The sequence below is a fragment of the Ictidomys tridecemlineatus genome, chromosome 14, assembly GCF_052094955.1.
Source record: "Ictidomys tridecemlineatus isolate mIctTri1 chromosome 14, mIctTri1.hap1, whole genome shotgun sequence".
NCBI classification, from domain to species: Eukaryota; Metazoa; Chordata; class Mammalia; order Rodentia; family Sciuridae; genus Ictidomys; species Ictidomys tridecemlineatus.
The window spans coordinates 51,443,797-51,460,790 of NC_135490.1; the positions used below are offsets into that span (position 1 = coordinate 51,443,797).

The following is a 16,994-nucleotide window of genomic DNA, read 5'->3' on the forward strand; positions in this document are numbered from 1 at the left end:
GAGGCCTTGGACTTGATCCCCAGTACTACAGAGAGAAAAGTGCTTCACTGTTATTCCAGGATTTCCTTCTAAGCTGTTCTTACTGGTTTGCAACTTCTGGTGTGAATGCAAGACAATGACAATGTATCACAACCATAAGGTGGCCCACAGCCATTAGTGATAATGAACCATGGAGGGTGAGTGCAAGATCAGCATATGGCCAGCATCAGTGTGTGTAGCCTGACACAAAGAACTGGGAAGCCCTGAAGGAGGCATCTTCTTTGATGGAGTTTTAGAGCCAATGGAATGCATCAGTCAAGACTTCAAGGACACAGAAATAGGTTTGCAGGGCTGGGATCTGTAAGCATGTGGATAAAAGTCATACTTGTGGGCTTGCCTGTGATAGAAGGCATCCAAGATGTTCTATGGTTTGACACATTTCTCCAAGGTTCAAGTGTTGAACTTAATCCTGAATGCAACAATTCAGGAGATGGGGGCTTAATAGGAAGTGATTAAGTCATGAGAGTTATGCCCCCATGAATCAAGTTTGCTTTTACGGGGTCACCCTTACAGTGAATTCATTAGGAGAGTTCAGCCCTCTTCCTCACCCTTTTACTTTTCACTCTGAGGTGTTGCTGCACCAAGGCTTCACCAATATGCCATCATTGTGCCTTTGAACTTCTCAGCCTCCAGAACCAGTAGCCAAAGAAATCTCTGCTTTTTAACCCCTTCTCAGATATTGTTGTAGCAGCAGAACCCAGGCAAAGACACCATCTAAGCCTAGGGAAAGGGGCGCGGGGGGGGGGGGGCAGGAAGCAATGTTGAGGCTTGGGACACTCAAATATTTAGAAATCTAGACTGTACATCCAGGGTGGCCCCAAAACTGCAAGACGAGGCACTAACATGGCATCCCTGAAGCTGAACAGGAGGATTGATGGCTTCTTCAAAGTACTACTAAGAGGTCATGTAGAATCAATGGAAGAGTGACCACTGGATTTGGCAGCATGGAGGTCATGTGTGACCTTGTCTAAGGGATTTTCTCGCAATTGGGGGAAGCCACAGGGGAGCTGACTGAAAACCAGGTTGACTGCTGGTAAGAAGGTGCCAGGTGCCTGACCACTTTGAACACTTCTGTCATCACAGACAAACATACAGCCAAGAGAGGTGATGGTGTTTCCTTCCAACGTCTTGGGCATGTCTGATTGCTAATCCAGCCACGGACATGGCGGGCCTGGAGTCCCTGGAGCTGCAGGGCGCTGGGGAGACCCGCGAGGCTGCGCAGCAGGGAGACCAAGGCTCCAAGGCCGCACCCACCCAGCCGCTTGGGAACTAGCCTTTTCAGGCGCTGCCTTTCTCTCCTGGGGAGCAGGCTCATCCTTTGCGTCGTCTCTTAACAAAATCCGACCCCCGGTCCCATGAGGGGTCTAGCTGAGGACTTCAGGACGAGAGAGATCTCAGCTCCCCACTGCGTGGCGGTCCACATGGGGACACTGGCGGCCGGAGCGGTTTCGTGGAGGAGGGAGTGTTCTCAAGCTGGGCCCTTTTTAGTCACCAGCTACTCTCCAGGTCCTCAGCCAGCCAAGACCCCTATTTCCCCTAAAACCTAACGCCACGCCCTCCTTCCCGTTCGCTTCTCCCCACTATCCCCAACGTGGCATGGGCATGGCCCGCTGCGCATGCTCTGTAAGCCCGCGCAAGAGGCCGGCGGGGCAGGGCGTCCGCAGTGACGTCGGCGCGCCCGGTGCAGGAGGGCGGAGCGTGCCACATTGACGCTCATCGGCCACGCCCCCGCCGTGTGGGAGGGAGGCGTGCCCTGTGGGCTGGCTCGCCCTCTGGGCTGGCTCGCCCCCTGCGCATACTCTCGCTCTCACACACGCGCTCCCTTCAGTTCCTCCAGCCGCGCCTCCGCGGCCGACCAGCCCCAGGGAACTCTGGTGGCACCATGTCTTCTCCTCCCGAAGGGAAACTACAGACTAAAGCTGGACACACGCCTGCAGGTACTGACTGGTTTCCGCTTACTCTCGGGGCGCCCGGCGCAGGAGGCCCCGGAGGAACTGCGAGCCCTGATGCCCAAACGCGGAGCGCAGGGGAGTGCGGGCGCCCGGGCACGGTCCGCAGGCCTGTGCGGGATTCCACCGCTGCACCACCCGCTGTGGTTGGCGCCCGCCAAGACCCGCTGTCGTGACGAGTGCGACACGTAGTCTACCTGTGACCGTTGCTTGCTAATGACAACGGCCTAAGCCTAGTTGCACAACTTTACAAAAGACAAAGTTTGAGCTGTTATGGTTTACTAAGAATGTACAGGGTTTCTTTCTTTCTTTTTTCTTTTTTCTTTTTTAAAGAGTAACAGGAGTCTGTGTTTTTAATATCGGGATGATTAATTGTAGCCCGACAGCATTGGGTACTGATAAAAGAACCAAAGGGGTGGAAATCATTTTCATTCTTATTCACTCAGTATGACTTCTCTTACCCTACTTTCTTTCAAGTTCAGCTTTTTTTTTTCAAATGTGCTTTTAAAAAAAGAAAGAAAACGCTAATCTTCTGAGCCAAACAAGCTAAACCCAGGAAAGAGCCATCTTTCTTAGAATATAGGAATTTAAGCAGCCTTTGGGTTCACTGGGGCCTTCTCTCTCTCTGCTCACAGTTCTGTTTGCTGTGATGTTTTCCAGACTGGTCGATTTCCATTTCTGCTGCCCTTTCAAGGGACAGTGGATCCATATGGAAAGACACCTGGTGAGCAGATCAAAGTATTTAGGTGACAGAAGACAGGTCACATTGAGGTTTGGGGTTCTTTTAGGGTCTTAATTGCAAATGTCAGTACTAGAACTCAATCTTATGCTGACAAATCCTCAGAGGACTGAAGCTTTTTTTTGTGACACATCTATGCCATCTATAGTGAAGAATTCGTAATCTGTCTCCCACTGTAGGACACAAATTCTCTGCCTCATTACAGGGAATAGGGACAATTCTTTAAATATGTTACACTGCAGAGGAGGAATATACTTCACTAGTGACAGCCTCTCAACAGCAACAACTTGCGCTAGAGTGAAAAAAAATGGCTGACTGTTCCAAGAGGACTTATCAGGACCTGTTAGAAAAGTGTCCCACTGTAATGGAAATGGCTTTGGGAGCTTTTGCTCATAACAACGAAAACAAAGAGCTAAGGTGTTGCTAAGAGACAGAGTACCTGGTGCCCTGAGTGCTAGCAGTAGCACAGAGAAACAAAATACAAAACACAAGCAAAACCACCTTCGAAGGGATTTCCTTTAAGGATAGCTCTGATCTTTAATTCCTACAGCAAGGTGTCCCTGCCCAGCTGCCTGTAGCTCTGTGCTTTTGTGTTGGGAGGAACACCTTTATTTACCCTCATGGTAGGGTTGACACCCCAGAACCTTGCAGCAGCAGTCTTCCTGAGACTGCCCACTCTCCCAGGGTAGTGAATTCATTCAAATATATTTGCTGGAATGATACCAAATCAAAGTATCAGTAATTAAATTGCATATATAGACATATCCATATGGAGATTTTTAAGATCATAATTATCAAGTGTACATGTTAAATCTGGGAGAAATTTTCATGCAGAATTCTAATTTTGCTTGAATTGTAAACTACAAGGCTTTTGAATTAAAAAATTAATGATTTATTTATGCCTAACAAGAGAAGAGGCAATTTATTTGCACCTGTATATCAGTGAACTTGGGTTCCAAATTTGGAGACAGGCCACTCCATTTCTCTGGGACTCAGATTTCCTCATCTGTGAAATCCCAGGATGGCATGAAGATCTTTCTCTGGATAAGTCCCAGCACATAGCCTTTGCTGCTGTGACTCTTCCAAGCTCTCAGCTGCCCTCCTCAGGATCAAAGCCCCCAGGTCAGTTAACCACAGTAAACTCCAGGGATTTCAGGGCACACCTCTGAACTGTGGCACCCAAGTCTAGCAGGAGTGCTTTGGGTAGCTGTCACTGTCACACAAATTTTCAAGGCCAATAAGACTTGGCCAGAGTTGAAGGAAAGGCCCTGGGCTCTGAGCCCAGAGGCCTAGGTAGACTTGGAATGTACAGTAGTTGGAAATTGCAATATTGGCTCTGCAGTGCTCTTGGGAGGCATGCTTTCCCCAATTTACAGAGGACCTGTGTGCAAGCCTCTTTTCCCAGGAAGCTCTCAATGTTCTTCAGTCTGGTGTTGCCAAAGAGTAAGCTATTCTGCCAGCCACTATAATAATCATCAAAGATAGCCAAGAGCATAATTCATAATTAAAATAATTGCCTTGAAAACTTTGGGAACACTTTTATTAAGTGCTTAAATTGGATAACAAACTTGTGCTTAAATCCTTAATCAGAAATAATAAAATTTTCTTACAGTGACTGTCTTGCTGTTCTTTTTGTGTTTTCTCTTTATTGCTCTCTGGATCAGGTCCCCTCTTCCCTCTCCCCACAGTAGTCCTATTTTCTTTATTGCACTTACCTCCCCCTGTCTGCCTCTCTTCTCCTGGCTTCCAGGGCTGGGTCTTATTGATATCTTTAAATCCCAGGGATCTCAATGTGCCTGGCATGAGATACTCCACAAACAGCTTTTTCCTGGGAGTTACTTTAGGCCCTTTTTCACCTTCTATTCCCCAAAGCATGGTAAGCCTCCAACTTCCCTGTGTGAGACCTCTCCATTGTGTGCTAATGGTGCATGTGGTCCCCTTCCCTCATTTAGGTTGCGGAATGCAGGAAATGGTGACTGTAATTTCCTGGGTGTAATACTGTGCCAGCATAGTTCTAAGCACTTGGCACTGTCATTAAATTAGTAGTCACCTTATCATTGGGACTCTGAGGACAGTGCCATTTAAAAAACTGTCTAAACTGTTTGGAGTATGTGACTAGGGGACCAGGCTGAAGGGCCTTTGCTGCTTACGGCCAGACAGGGGACCCTGTCACTTGCCAGTTGCTGCCTCTGAAGGTGTGATCTTATTGGGGCAGTTTGTAAAGGCTTCTGGTTAGTGTGAAAGGAAGGTTCTGTTCAGATACAAAGTATCGTCACTTGAGAGTGATGGATGACCTACACTACATTCTGCCAACTCTTTGCAGAAGAAATCCATTTAGTGACTGGAGACCCCACCACTGTTCTCCACTACAAAATATTTGCAGAGAAATGGGGTGAAGAATGCTTATTTTATGAGAAGTTTTGCAAAACTGGATTAGCAAAGTTAAAAGTTGTGAGATTCCTTGCTATTTCTCCCAACAGCAGCAATAGCCTTCCACAGCAATAGCTTCCATGATTACAAGCCATACTGTTACTCATCTCTGCCAGTCTCTGTGGGTTTTGGCAGTGATGTGAATACATACATATTGCTGGCCAAATTCTCCTGCCCCAATTTTTCAGAGGAGCCAAAACCATGTGTCAGTGAGGTCTCATAAGTCTGATATGATAGCATTGAATGTTACTAATGTTATATAGTTTTCTTCAAAAAGTAGGAGGCACCCCCCGCTGCATAGAACTAAGTCAAGTGAATATATGAATATGAACCAGTTGGTAAGTCATGAGTTAAGGGAGAATTTATAATGTTGTAGGTAACATTTCTCCCTGAATTATCTTCCTGTAGGAGGGTTTTCAAGTTATCCAGGCCATTCTACTGAGACAAATGTGAAGCTACATTGTTTTTTATTGTATTAAGCATATAGTCACAGACTGCCCAACAGCATCCTCATGTTCTCAGCTAGATGCAGGTCAGAGGTGTGCTTTTGGTTCCAGCATGCCAAGGGGAAAATATCCTTCAGTTAAGCTTCTGGTCAGGCTGGACCATAGCCTTTCTAGATTTTGCTGTTGTTCCCTAGCCACCTTTGGTTATTTTCCCCTTCTAACATCTTCTATGTGTGTGCTTTTCATTTCAGCCAGTGCTCTGTGTGTTCTGACTTGGTTTTATGTATAGTTTCCCCTTCTTAACCTCAGAAGTCTTTGTATTTATATAAAGGATATTCACTTTTGTAAAAAGTACAGTAAGTGAGCTGAACAAATTAAGGTTTATTTGTTTCCTGGGCGACCCTCTACAAGAAACAGTACAGAGGCCCAGACCACTCCTGCTGCAGGACACTGCTGTTTCAAGGCAAAGCCACTACAGAGGGGGATAAGTGTGGGTCAGCATGCTTGGGGCCCACAAGCAGCATGCTTCACTGGGTTAGTTTTTATGACTACTATAGCAAAACACAATAACCTTGTTATTGTTTAAAACCACTGTAAACTTAAAATCATTACACATGAGTGTATTTATTTAAAGTCAAGTGGGAAACAGGCCACTGTGTTTGTTTTAGTAACTGCAAAATAATTCACTTCTTTATTAACTTATGATTCTGGAGGTGAGAAGTCCAATACGAGTCAAGGTGTCAGCTGGGCTGGTCCTTCTGGAGGCTTCGGGGGAGAACGGTTCTCCTGCCATTCGCAGAGTCCAGAGGCAGCCACTCACCTTGTGGCCTCTTCTCCATCTGCAGAGGCCACATTGGCTGCTTACATCCTTCTTCCTTCACATCCAACAACCCTGACTCTTTCTCTACCTCTTACATGTTTGAATACCCTTGTGATCACATGGGCCATGTGGATAATGCAGGCAATCTTCTCATGATCAGATCAGCTAATCAGCCTCTTACTCCCAGCCTTGATCCCTCTTTGCCACATAGCACATCTAAGGTCCTGAGATGAACAGCACTATGCTGCCCACCAGTCACTTTTCCCATTCCTTTGTCTAGGACCCAGTTAAATGGCCCCAAACCAATTGCAAGGGACACTGGGAGTTGGATAGGAAAACATCTGACAGTCCCTGCCTCAGCCAACAATCCTCATTGCTGGGCTTCTCCAGTACCTCCAGGCAATGGATCCTACATTCCCCTGGCAGTTTTAGAACTAATTTCTTTTCCTAAATTCTAGATTCCCTACACTGCTGACCCTCACACTTCTCAGCTTGAAGGGGACATGGTTATCTGCCCACCAGCGACCCCTTCTAGTTCCCCACCCAGTTCGTCATTGAGGTCAAAGCTGTGTCCTGAATGGAGTATAAAGCTATGGAAGATACACCCAGCCCTTCTAGCTGAGACAAAGCCCTCAGGGCCTGTGGGCCACAACAGTCTCTGGAAAGTGAAAGGAGTGGCCCTCTGTGGCCTGAATGCCTTAGCACCTTCACAGTGGATTCTCCTTGCTCAGAAGCACTTTCCCTTTCTTCCATCTGGGGTGCAAGTTCAGCAGCATATTGGGGGCTCAAGTTTTAACACTTACACCTGTGTGTATGTACGTACTAGAAAGCCCCTGTCCATTTCTACAGTCTGGGGTACCCCACAGCTGGTGTGCTCTCAGTCCAGATGTCAGAACCCAGTGCCCCACAGCTTCTTTCTGCCTCTGGCCTCTTATCCTTTCCACTTTGTCTTTATAGGGTTCCCGCCCTGGGGGTGATGAGCTTCCATTAAAGGGGGTTCTTTTTCTTGCCAAGTGGTTCTCTCCTAGTAGAGCCATTTCTCTTGACTAAAATAGATGGCATCCCTTGCCCCGTGCCTCTCAGGAGGCTCACCCTCCAATCTCACATACCAGAGGAGAGGTCCGATTCCATGTACTTATCTGCCACCACAATGCCCTAGCCATCAAGTTTAATCCTAACCTACACACTCTGCTTGTTTCTATTTTGTTTTCTTTTGTTCTTCCTACCAGAATGATCCTCAGAATCTTCATTTCTTGTAGTGGATTAGCGTCCCTTTGAATAATGTTTCAATAGCCCTTCTCAGGCAAGAACAAAGGCAGCAACACTTCTAAGTCATGCTCCAGTCTCTACAGTCAGTGCTTTGGAGACATTTGTGTGCATCCACAGCCCTTCCTCTTCCATGCTGGGCACCACACTGGGGCTCACAGGTCTCCTCAGGTACTGAGTGACCCTGGAAACACCCTTCTCTTTCCCTGTTCCATTTTCCTGCTATAGATTTTTCTAGCTAGCTATTGAGCATTGCCAATAGCTAACTGCCAGTGACTTCCTCACACAGTTTCCTCCTGGAGGGGATAGAGTACTCTGGACCTACCTGTAGGCCCCAGCCTACATCACTGAAGAGCCTCCATGCTCTGCATCTTGGAAGGATCCCCAGCATTGGAAGATCTGATTGGGGAGCAGATCCTGGGTCTCATCCTTCTTTGCTGCTGGCTGCCTATGCATGGTGGCTGCTGCTTCAGGCCCTGCCCCATGGGGAACTGATGAAGTGGGACCATGCACATGAGGGCCCAGGGCAGTGCCCGAACATTGACAGCAAAGAAAGCAGAAAGTGGGAGGATTGTCCAGGATTGTCTGGAAGCTTCACTGCTTAGGTGGTGAGGTAGTGGTAACTACCTGGTGATGGTCAGCTGACTACATGATCAGCAGCAGCACAGTGACCAAGCATTTTGCAGGCCTCTCCTTCATTCCTCAATGACCCGGAGGTCATAGGTTGATGCTGTCACCACAGGGAGGAGACATTCAAGCACCAAGGATTTGAGTACTGTAGAGGTCTCTAAGCATGCAATTCTAATTTTTAAAACCTGCCTGTCATGGTTTAGTTGGGAGTTTTCCCACAAAAGCTCTTGTGAGGTAATGCAAGAAAGTTTAGAGGTGAAATGACAAGGGATCAACCTCCTAATAGAGATTAACTAGGTGTTGACTGCAGGCAGGTAGGGTATGGCTGGAGGAGGTGAGTGGCTGGAGGTTGTGCCTTTGGGGGCTATATTTTGTCCATGAGGAGTGAGTGCACGTGTTCATTCTCTCTCTCTCTCCACCCCACGGCCCCCGTCCTCTCCTTGCTGGTCATGTCCTGACCTGCTCTCTTCCATAACACCCATAGTGTGCTGCCTTACCCTGGGCCCTGACGGCACTGAGGAATGGAATTAGCCATCTAGGGACTGAGATCTCTAAAACTGTGAGCCTCAAATAAACTTTTCCTCCTCTAAACTTGTTCTTGTCAGGTGCTTTGGTCACAGGAGTGAAAAGCTGACTGAGACCCCGCGTGGTGAGACTAGCTAACAGCTACACACCTCTGTGTTCCAGGCCTACTGGAGGTATTTCTAGGGTGCCAGTTCACATAGTCCTCAGCTGTCTGTGGGAGGAGGAATACTGACACTCTCTTCAGAGGGGGATCTTGAGGCAAAGAGAGCTTTGACAGCTTGCTAGGCAAATTCACACACATGCAGATGCCTGTGCACACATGTGCACATACATGCACACAAACACGCAGGCAGGGGTGGAAGTGAGCCCGAGGGTCTGGCCCCAGGATCACGCGCTTCTCCTCTGCATAGCACTTATGCTGAGAGGTATGTAGTTCTTCCTTAAATTAGAAGCTCTTGTTTAAATAAAAACCACCACTACAAAAATTCAAGTTTTTTTCCTAATGTCTCACAAAAATATCTAGATTGACAAATAATTCTACAAAGATTTCTGAGAAAATAATTCTGCCATTATAGTTTTACCAATGGAAAGTTCTTGAGACATGGATACAACAATCACAATAAATCTGTGTTGTCATATCTTGGGGCAGTATTGCACCGTAAAATTAGTCTGTCTCAGTTTTGGATTATTATTATTGTCACTTCTTATTGCTGCATTAATCACCAAACATACTGAGAGAGATTAATGAAGTTAATTGGTTTTAGAAACAGAATTAAATTCAAGTGCTAATGCTGGGTGACTGGCCCTGACACTGTGCCCTTATTTCAATGGAAGAATGGACAGGCCTTTCCACAGTGCTTCCAGAGACTTGATTGTTTCAAATGTCACCTTGGTGCTCAGTATCAATTTTCTTTGTAGTTGGTTTCACAGCCTTTTTTACTTTTAGTTTGTTTATGGAATACATCTTTGAGTTACAGTTCAAAGGTTTTATGTCTGCCAAGTAGAAATGATTCAGAGATTATTTTTAAATGGGCACCTGAATGAGTTTGCTAGGGATGCCATAACAGAATACCAAGACCTTTTTTCTCACAGTTCTAGAGGTTGCAAGTCTAGGATCAAGGTGTGGGTAGGTGTTTTTTCTCCTGAGGCCTCTCTTTGGCTGGCAGTTGGCTCTTCTCTCTGCCTTTTTTTCTGTGCAGATGCATTCCCTGCATCTCTTCCTTTTTGGGAGAGGGGTATTGGGGATTAGGAGTGCTTAATCACTGAGCCACATCCCCAGCCCTTTTTATGTTTTTATTTAGAGACAAAGTCTTGCTGAGTTGCTTACGGCCTCATTAAGTTGTTGAGGCTGGCTCTGAACTCAAAATCCTCCTGCCTCAGCCTCCTAAGTCACTGGGATTATAGGCTTGCACCATTGTACCCGCTTCTTATAAGGACATCAGTGTTATTGGTTCAGGAACTGACCTAGTTTTAACTTAATTATCTCTTTAAAGACACTCTATTTAAGGTGTTAAGACTTCAACATATTCATTTTGGTGGAATAAAAAAAAATCTCTAATCAATTTCTGAAGGGCATGGGATCAAGGGGTGAGAAAAGAAAAATGTATTGTGAAAAACATTTCATGGGGGCTGGGGCTATAGCTCAGTGGAAAAGCACTTGCCTAGCTTGTGTGAGGCACTGAGTTTAATCCTCAGCACCACATAAAAATAAGTAAATAAAATAAAAGGCTTGCTGTCTGTGTACAACTATGAAAACAATTTTAAAAAGAAAGAAAATTCATGGGATGGTTCTAGGCTCTTCTTTTGGTCAAAAACATAATTCTCAAATTCCACATTTCAAGAGAGTGGAAAGACATTTACTGTACTGCAGAATTTTATTTTCAAACTCCATTTCTAATAGAGTACTATACAGGCTGGGAAATCTTAAATTTAAAAGCTGTCCACTAATAGTAGATTTCTCTCTCTCTCTCTCTCTCTCTCTCTCTCTCTCTCTCTCTCTCTCTCTCAGATATTGAACTCAGGGGAACTTAACCCCTGAGCCACATTCCCATCCCTTTTATTGTATTTTATTTTGAGATAGGGTCTCACTGAGTTGCTTAGCATCTCACTAAGTTGCTGAGGCTGGCTTTGAACTTGTGATCCTCTTTCCTCAGCTTCCTGTACTCAACTATATTTTTTTTAAATATGAATTTAAAGTGAGGAAAATCCTTAGAAACCAAAAACAAGGAACTGAAATTCAGACGCCAGGATAGTTGGCTCACAGACCCCAGACTCCAGCATAATGCTTCATGCTCAGAAGCCAATCCCTGGGGGAGACATGGCAGAGGGGACCCTCCCCAGCAACACAGTGGAATGGCAAGGAAGGGTCCTTGTAGCCTTGGATGTCAGCATGGGCTCTGAATGGAGGCACAAATCTCCTTGAGAATTGGTAAATGAGGCCGGCTTCTATGAGTGGGGTTCAGATTACACTGTCTGGTCTGGCTGTTCCAGTCTAAGAAATCCTTGGTAATGACTTTCAGGCACCTTCCTCTTGATCTAGTAGAAACAAAGCAGCATTTCTTGAAAGAATTGCTGTCTACACCACGGGCCCCATAAGATCTTCCTGACAGATCTTCACTTCCTGGTGAAGTCAAGTATGTGATCCATAGTCGCCTGCACGAGAGAAAGAAGGAGCAGACAAAAAACCAACAGGAGGACTAACTCCTAGGGCCCCAGGCTGCATATACAACTCTAAGTGCACACACAAGTGTGCCCAAATGGTTAAGTTTATTATAATGGGAAACATGAGAAAAGAAGCAGAGCCTATCAAGTAAAGACTTGATGAGTTGGAGACCACAAGGCATAAGCTCTCACAGTCAGATACAAAATGATTAGAAATGAATTCCTAGAATAAAAAGCGGATCACTAAACAGGATCCTATTTCTTTCTTTCCAAAGTAGAATGCCCCCACTCCATGAAAGAAGTGGTGGGGCACAGGGAGATTGTGGTTCCAATCCCAGACCAGCATGGGCACTGTTTAAACTGTTTAAACACAACCCTTTATTTTACTTGATGCCTGTTTTGCCTTCATCTGAGGGACAGCAGCTAGGGTGCCATTGTCCCTGAGAAGCAAGCGTCATCGTCTTCCTGAAGTCTGAGAAATTTAAGACTAATCAACTTGGAGCATGTGAGCCTGAGGTGACTTCAAAGTCTCTTCCTGTTCATCAGCATCATCAACTTGCCCTGGACTTTTGTGAACCAGCAAGGTCCACCCAGATTTGGGACTCCGGAGGAGCTGGAGTGACAAATGGATGGTACTGTGGGATGTGGCTGCTTCGTGGCCGAAGACCCAGTAGCTGCCCTGAGTAGGGCAAGGGTGGGACTCCCTAAGGCCTGCATCAAGAACCTGGGGTAAATGCAAAAAACAACCACAACAACAACAAAAAAACAGCCCTTCTTTCCATCAAGCACTCCCCTCCTTGAGAGTTGGTAAATGAGGCCCGTGGTGTAAACTGCTGTTCCCTCCTTTGAATGTCTTCATCTTAGAGTTTTCTCCCCTTTATGCAGATGAAGCAACTACTGTCCATGTAAAATAACAACTGTGCTTCAAAGGAAACAAGAAAATAGTTTATTCTAAGCCAAAGAGGAGTGACTGTGGTCTGGGAAGTGGCATTGCATGACATACTCCACCATGCAACTTTCTACAGCCACAAAACAAAGGAAGTCCTAATCAATACATTTAGCAAACATTTGGTAGATCATCAGGTAGGCTGGCTATAAGCAGAGGGAGAAAATCTTTCCTGTAGTTTTAGCCATTACCTTAAACATGCTTAGCTTGGTGGATTCTTATAGGTCTGCAAAGCATAGTGGTTTATTCTGAGAGTTTTATCTGAAGTTATAATGGCAGATACAGGAGTTGAAATTAAGTGGCTACTAAAGAGCCTAAGAAATACCAAGATGCTTGGGATCCCGATCTGAAATCTTCCATCTCTCCTCAATCACAGTCCTCTTGCTCAGCCAGTCATCAGTCTGCAAGATCTTCTATATGGATGCAGCTTCTTCAGAGACCCTCAGCTCCATATAACCCTGTGAGGTCAGTTTTTTGGATATATGGATAGTATTTCCAAATTCTATTCCATGGGACACTATGGTGCTAAAAGATGATAACAGCATTACTGCAAAACCAAAAATAGATCAAAACAAAAACTGAGTCAAATGCATCTGGGGCCAGGCATACCAGTAATCCTAGCAACCTGGTAGGCTGAAGCAGAGGGATCACAAGTTTGAGGCCAGCCTGGACAATTTAGTGAGATCCTGTCTCAAAATTTGAAAAAGGGATGGGGATGTTGCTTAATGGTAAAGCTCCCCTGGGTTCAATCCCCAGTGTGTCTATACGCACACACACACACACACACACACACACACACACACACACACACACAAGAAAAACATCTGGGGGAGACTGCATGCTCTATGCCCCTCATAAAGCTTCATGTTGCACATTAGTATGCTAAAGGGCCCCAAAATCTCTCTAAAAGAAGCCCATTTGCTTTTGTTCAGCCTAGTATTTCCTATACCCATTAGATCCTAGGTCCCATGTCCCACTCTCTTCTCCTTGTAATATAGTATTAACATGTTAGTGTTTGGCAAATGTGAATCAAATTACTATGAAATAGCACATCACACCCACTAGGATAGCTATAATTAAATAGACAATAACAAGTGTGGACATATGTGCAGAAATCCTCACACCGGTGAGAATGGAAAATGGCGCACAATTGAAAAGCAATCCTGGTTTCTCACAAGTGTAATGCAGAGTCAATATGTGACCCAGCCATTTATTCCTAGATGCAAACCTAAGAAAATGAAAATATGTACACAGAAAAAGTCACAAAATGTGTTCAAAGCTTATTATCCATAACAGCTGAAAAGTGGAAACAACCCATATATCCACCATGTGATGAATAGAGGAATGGAAAGAGGTGAGTCTGTGCCATGAAGTGTTTTGTCCTAGAGAAGGATGGAGCCCTCACACTGCAGCACAGGAAAACCTGAACACGTGCTCTCTGAAAGGAGCCAGCCACCCAAGCCCATGTGTTTTATGATTCCATTTCTATTCCAGGTGTCTAGAAGAGACCAGCCCAAGTAACTGTTGTAACTGGTTGCTGGGAGCTAGGGGACAAGTGAAAAGGGAACAACTGTTCATGGGTGTGGGATTTTCTGCTTGAGTGACAGAAACTTATTGTAGTGATGATTGCATAACTTTCAATTCACTCAAACCACTGTATTATATAATTTACATGAATGAATTGTACATAAATTAGATCTCGATGAAGCTTTTGGTGGGGGAGATTGAACCCAATGTGAAGAATGTGAACCCAAGGGCACTTAAACCACAGAGCCACATCTCCATCCATTTTTTATGTTTTATTTAGAGACAGGGTCTCACTAAGTTGCTTAGGGCCTTTCCAAGTTCCTGAGGCTAGCTTGAACTCACAATCCTCCTGCCTCAGCTTCCTGAGCCGCTGGATTACATGTGTGTGCCACCATACCCAACTGCAATGAGGCTGTTTTCCTAAAAACAGAATGATCATCTACCAATAGGAGGGTTTCACAGCACAGCCTGGGAAGGGCTGCTCTGGAAATCTTTGCCACTCCTGACTAGGCTCTGTGACTAACATAGTAGCTGTTCTGTGTCACCTGTAGCTATGTCACCTATAAAAAGCATCACTGGTATTTGAGAAAATAATGCTTACAGGGAAGGGCAGGGTTTAGGGAGTCCCTGTATCAATAAGATGTGCAGAACTAAGCAGCCACTGCTCCGCATGCTTCACACTTTGGTTATGTGACTCTTCTTACAAAATATGTGAGAGGTGACCAAAAATGGACCCCAGAGTCTTGGAAAGTTTCTAACATCTGGAGTAAGAGATAGCATTGCACAGGTAACACATTGAATCTCCTCCAAACCACACTGCTCCCTACCCCCAGTTAATGATTATCACTGCCAGGGTCTCCAAACTGACTTGTGGCCACTGGGCAAACCTCCAAGCCAGTTCCCCATCTGGACTAATCATACTTGCCTTTTGTTTTCATTTCAGTGAAAGCTGGTGGAATGCTGATGGTGCAGAAACACCCACATGCTGGAGACACCAAGGAAGAAAGAGACAAGGATGACCAGGAATGGGAAAGCCCCAGGTGGGAGACGTCTGATGACTTTTAACAAACTTTGCAAATAATGATTGTTCTGTTAAACATTAATGTTTGTCCCTCCTCTGTTCTGATAAGTCCTGGACATCTGGACCTGTGCTGTGTATTCTTGCCTTTCCTGTCAATGAGGTAGAATTCTGTGCCACTTGGGCAGGAGACAGGGCATGTAAAGTGCACCATTTTCTCTGTCGGCAACTCATGAGCCCAGGCAGGTGCAGGGATTGCACTGATGTTGGCAGGCACAGGCAGCCTCTCTGTGCCCTGGGTAAGTCAGACCCCCTCCCTTCCTGCAAGCCTAGGGGCTGTGCCAGCAGGAGCAGGAGACCCTGGAGAAGCTTACTGTGGCTTCTGGGTCTCCAGTGGGGCACAAAGCCATCATCATTTCCCTCCTGGCCCAAGTGGAGGAAATAGGTTAATTCTTGGGACTGCGGGTCCTTTACACTCTAGCTTTCTATTTACTATTCCATAGAAGTGTGCACTAACAATCTGTGGACTGCGGTTCTCCACTGGAACTACAGTTCTGAAACCCCTGGGAACCCTGAGATACTACATTAGTTGAATCTTGGCCATCTGTGCAGCTGGGATGGAGAATTTCTGGTTATAGAAATGTTTATGGGAAAACCTTATGTGACATCTCTGCTCCCTTTGGGTCTTGGAACCTCTCTGCATACCTTTCTGTTGGGCACCTCTTTTCCTTGGAGGTTCTGAATTCAAGCTTGGCTCAAGGGCCTTGTCCTTTGCTGTGCTTGACCTTGCTGTGTACAAGCAGGCACCACAGACATATGCACCTCTCTAAGTGTCCATGAGGAAGAATGTGAACATTCAGTTTTCTGCTTATAACTTGTCTCCAGACAGCAGAGGAGGAAACAAAGGGTGGGGGGGAAGGAGGGCGTGGACAGCAGTGAGCTCTTGCTCCTGTGGTCGGGCACACGATCTGACTTCATTTCACTCCTGTAGTGCTGAGAGGCAGGAAGTATTCTCCCCGATTTACACACAAGGAAATGGGATCCACATCACGCTCCTTCCCAGTTAATAGAGCAGTCATTTAAATGCAGTCTAGTGGGGTTCAGAGAAGGCCAGGTTTCCAAAAGGGGACTCCTGGGAGTATACACCAACAGGAAGGCAGGTATACTTGGTACTATGTGTCTGGTGGCAGGTATCCCCCGCTGGGCATTTTCCATAAGCCTTGTATGGGTGCTTCAGATTCTAGCCTCTCGTTCACACAAAAGATTGCTCTCTCTCTGTGTAGACCTAAGGTTTTGAAACAAGCTGACCACAGAGTACAGACCCAGTCAAGTGCTACTTGAGGGGAAGACATCTGCATGAAGTTTCTGTGTAATCATTTCCCATTTTGAATTGAGTGAGCAACGTCAAAGAAAGTTCAGCCTAAGTCCTTGTTTTATTTTTTTAACTCGTTTTGTCCATTTGTTTGATGCTGGGGTTGAACTCTGAGCCCTGCACATGCTAAGCATATACCCGAATTCTGGTTTTAAAAGAAGAAAGTAGTTTAAAGAAAATTCCACAATTATTTTTCACTGACTGTTTTCCAGAGCTGCATATGGGTTGCAACAACAGCAGTAACTCCTCCAGGTCCACACTCTGGGGCCCAGGATGTCTCAGGCTCCATAAAGGTTAGGGTTTTAGAGAGTGATGCAGTATTGCACACACCATCAAGCTACCAGGGCACAGGCACCTGTCACAAGCTGCTCACTGCCCTCCAGCCAGGTGGGCTGAATGCTCACCTGTAGGGACCTGTAAATAGTGCAGGTGAAGTTTTGCCTCCATAGGGGACATAGGGAAACTCACAATTTCAGAACTTTCCAGAATAGAGGGCAAGAGGATCTGGCCTGCAGTGGTGTCCTCCTCCGGGACACCTGCTGCTGCCGTCCTTCCTCAAGATGCAGGAAGAGGTTAAGAGAGAGAAGGTGCCATTGGAGTGAGGTCCTGCATGAGTAGGGAAGGTG

The 16,994-nt window shown here is 45.8% G+C and overlaps 1 long non-coding RNA gene across 6 annotated transcripts in view; it reads left to right on the forward strand.

Moving 5' to 3' along the window:
• The first annotated feature begins 1,776 nt into the window (after positions 1 to 1,776).
• LOC144370399 (uncharacterized) overlaps positions 1,777 to 16,994 on the forward strand; it is a 64,563-nt gene continuing 49,345 nt past the window's right edge. For 2 of the 6 annotated variants that reach the window (XR_013430378.1, XR_013430379.1), the window contains exons 1-2: positions 1,777 to 1,976; positions 14,922 to 15,018. This is a non-coding gene — a long non-coding RNA (uncharacterized LOC144370399). The remainder of the gene's footprint in view (positions 1,977 to 14,921; positions 15,019 to 16,994) is intronic. The other 4 variants (XR_013430376.1, XR_013430375.1, XR_013430374.1 and 1 more) reach the window with 4 other exon arrangements.